This window comes from Haliaeetus leucocephalus, unplaced genomic scaffold, assembly GCF_000737465.1.
Source record: "Haliaeetus leucocephalus isolate CR32 unplaced genomic scaffold, Haliaeetus_leucocephalus-4.0 Scaffold517, whole genome shotgun sequence".
Taxonomy (NCBI): Eukaryota; Metazoa; Chordata; class Aves; order Accipitriformes; family Accipitridae; genus Haliaeetus; species Haliaeetus leucocephalus.
In genome coordinates this window covers 3,048,973-3,052,309 of record NW_010972953.1, presented here as the reverse complement: position 1 = coordinate 3,052,309, position 3,337 = coordinate 3,048,973, and the positions used below count along the sequence as shown (strand labels likewise).

Below are 3,337 nucleotides of genomic sequence, written 5' to 3'. Positions count from 1 at the left end.
TCTGACAGAACCCACTGCACCCCCTGCACCCTGCCAGCCTGGCACCCTGCACCCCGACAGCACCCTGACACCACTCCCTGCACCCCGCAGCACCCTGCCAGCCTGGTACCCAGCACCCCGACACCACCCACTGCACCCTGCAGCACCCAGCTCTGCCCAGCACTGCACCCTGGCACCCCTCCCGCAGCCCCCTGCACCCGGCTCCCCATGCAGCACCCTGTGTAGCTCTCCCCCAGCCCTCCCTGCAGCCCTGCTCCCTTTCATGCGTGATCCCTGCAGTGTCCCCTCCAACACAGCATCCCCCCCGACACCCAGCATCCCCCCGTGGGTATCCGCAGCCAGGCAGGAACTTCTGGGGGCCGGGGGGGGGCAGAGACCCCCAGAGCGGTTCCATGAGTGGCCATGCAGTGTTGAACTCTGCAATGGGGTGCAGGGCACCTTCACCTCAAGGCCTTGGGGTGCCACAGGGAGGTGCAGGTGATGGTTGGGGGTGACCAAGCTGCTCTTGGGGCACGACCGCGGCTCTGGGGGCCAGGGTCTCCTGGGGAGCAGCAGCACGGGGTCCCCCGGATCTGCCAACATCGTTCTGTCCCACTGTCATCCCCTGGGGACTCCAGGGCTGGGACAGTCCCTCTTGGGGGACACCCAGAGCATCTCCGCACACCACATCCATTTCCCTCATGGGCTACAAGGGAGGCAGCCCGGACCAAAAAGGGCCCCCAGCAATGGTCCTACCCCACAGCGCTGATTTAGGGACAGTTTTCCGTGTCATGGGGACGTGGTCTCAATGCTCGGCTCCTGCCAGAGCCCGACCCAGCATAGTTAAGGTGAGGTGGGACAGGACAGGGACTGGGTGCGAGGAGGGGGATGGCTGGCGGCGTCCCAGGTGTCCGTCTAGTGATGCAAGAGGGAAGAGGAACGACTGGCGAAGTCTAAGTGCGTAATTAGAGTTGTGACTTAATTGGCACACGTGGGACACGTGATAGGCATTGCGTGACTTGAATAGTGATGTGCTGGTACGGGCTGGGGAGGTGGAGGAGGGTCTGCACCGCACAGGGAGGCAATGGGAGCCCAGAGGGGACTGGGAGGGGGGGGCCAGGACACCTCAAAACCCCTTGCCCGGTGGTGAGAAAGTAGAGGGGACAGGGAAAGGACAAGCACAGCACGGGCCACCCTGTGCACCCCAGGGGCAGCTGGGACCTGAGCCCCCCGGAGGGGACTTCAGTGCAGTGGTGATGTCCCAGGGAACCTGCTGAGGATGGCAGACGTCACAGGGCTGGAAAAGAGCAAATGTTTCCCCTTTATTTGGAAAGGGGGATAGGAAAAAACAGGGAATTATGGTGTTAAGCGTGTTCAGCCTCTGGAAAAATACCAGAACACATCAAAAACCCTCTTGTGGGAGCCTGGGAGGTAGCGGGGTGACAGGCAGCAGTCCTCTTGCATCTGCCAGGAGCAACCAGGGCAAGACATCAGTCTTCCCACGTTCCGGGGCCCAACCTCGGCTCACTGTCAGCCCAGGATGGGGTCCAGCCCAGGCAGCACCTTCCTGGGGCCAGCCGAGCAGCCCGGCTGCAGGGAGTAACTGGTTTTCTGTGACAATCCCTCCATCTCGTGGCTGCCGGGAGATTTGGGGCTCCCTGTATGGAGGCGAGGAAACACTGCTGCCGGCAGCGTGGAGTCACATCCTGCTGCGATCTCAGCTTTGTGTTTCTGCTGGCAGCTGGAGCCAGTTTGGCTGCATCTGCCTCGGAGTTGGGGGGCTCCTGATCCTGCTCCGGGTGCGCAGCCCATGGAGAAGAACCGGCAGGAGCCCAGAGCTTGGCAGGCTCTCCTGCCCAGCCTCGTGCTCCGGCGAGGGAAAGCCCAGGGGAAGCAGGAACCCGGCCCGCAGCCACCCCTGCATGGCTGTGCCTAAATTCCAGCTCCATCAGCTGAGCTCACCCAGCCCAGCCACGTGCAGCTGGATTTGGAGTGGGCACCGAGCTCAGCACAGGCTGCTCCGGCGAGGGGCTGAGCCCCCCCCTGCCAGCCCAGGGCTCCCGCTCCTCCCCTGCACCTTCTCCACCACTGAAGTGATGAAATTTTAATCTGCTTCCAGGCAGGAGATGAAAGAGAGGCACCACAGGCGCTTCCCGGGAAGCAGTCGACTGCAGCCGAGCGCCCCGGCACTGCGATGGAGTGCGGCGCGGGCACAGCCCCGGCACCACAACACAGAGACGGCACTGGGAATTATCATCATCTTGGGCTGAGGAAAGAGAGTGGTGGAATGGCACAGGGCTAGGATTTGGCAGGACAGAGCGGTCTCCCGGCTCTGGTGGAGGTTTTTTGGGTCTCTCTTGGGCGATGGGTGCCTATCGCTTCTCCGGGAAGGAGCTTCGGTTCATCGGGAGATGCTGGGAGCTCTGCAGGATCTCCCGTACATGAGGAGACCCCTCAGCTGGGGCGTCTCTCACTGTGATCCACAAGCACGACTGCGGTCTGTGCATGGTCAGAGGGTCCCCAGCACCGCTGTGGGCGGACGGGAAGGGGAAGGCGGCAGAGGCTGACAAGGCCAAGCCCCTCATGCTGATTCACTCCCCACTTCATCCAGTGTGGCTCTGTTGACACCACTGGTGCAAAGCAGAGAGAAAGCGCCAGTCCATAAACCAAACCATAAGGACCGGGCTTGGCGTAAGTGAGAGGACTCCATTGATGCTCCTGGCAGCCCGCAAGCCATGCCAAACTCCCTGGCAGGCAAATAAATACCCAGGCCAGACAGACAGACAGCGAGCGAGCGATACTGCCCAGACACACGGCCCAGACCCCACTGTGTCCCACCCGCAGCGTGGCCGGGTGCTCCCAGTCAGACCTGTCCGTACATACTGGGACCTGTAGTCCCTGCTTGCTGGCACCCTGCGGCCACCGCAGCTGGCCCGGGCCATCGCAGCCGGACCCTCGCAGGGGCAGGACACCTCATGGCTGATGGGGTGCAGTGGAGGGGTCAGCAGAGGCTGCGGTGGCCGGAGCTGGGTCCCCCCCATCCAGCGTCACAGGGTTTGGCGGCTGGTGGCTGAACTGGGGAAACGGCTTTATTCCCTTCGACTAGTTACCATAAATCAGAGCTCTGCCGGCTTAATTAACCTGGAGGCACGGCTAATTCCAGAAGCTCATCTAATCCTCATTACCTCGGAATTTAGAGCCCGGCGTTTCGCAGGGGCTGCGTGAAACCCCGGCGGTAAAATATCCCCGCCGCTGTGCACGGGGGGAGGTCTCGTCTCGGTGTAAGACCCCATCTCCTTTCCCCGGTAGCCCGGGGGACCAGGCGGGGAGCAAGCCCCCCGGGAGGGATGGACCGGGG

The 3,337-nt window shown here is 62.7% G+C and overlaps 1 protein-coding gene across 1 annotated transcript in view; it reads left to right on the top strand.

Annotated features, from left to right (window-relative positions):
- Positions 1 to 3,337, top strand: part of FNDC5 (fibronectin type III domain containing 5) — a 30,572-nt gene that overhangs the window by 873 nt on the left and 26,362 nt on the right. The gene's annotated exons all lie outside the window — the stretch shown is intronic.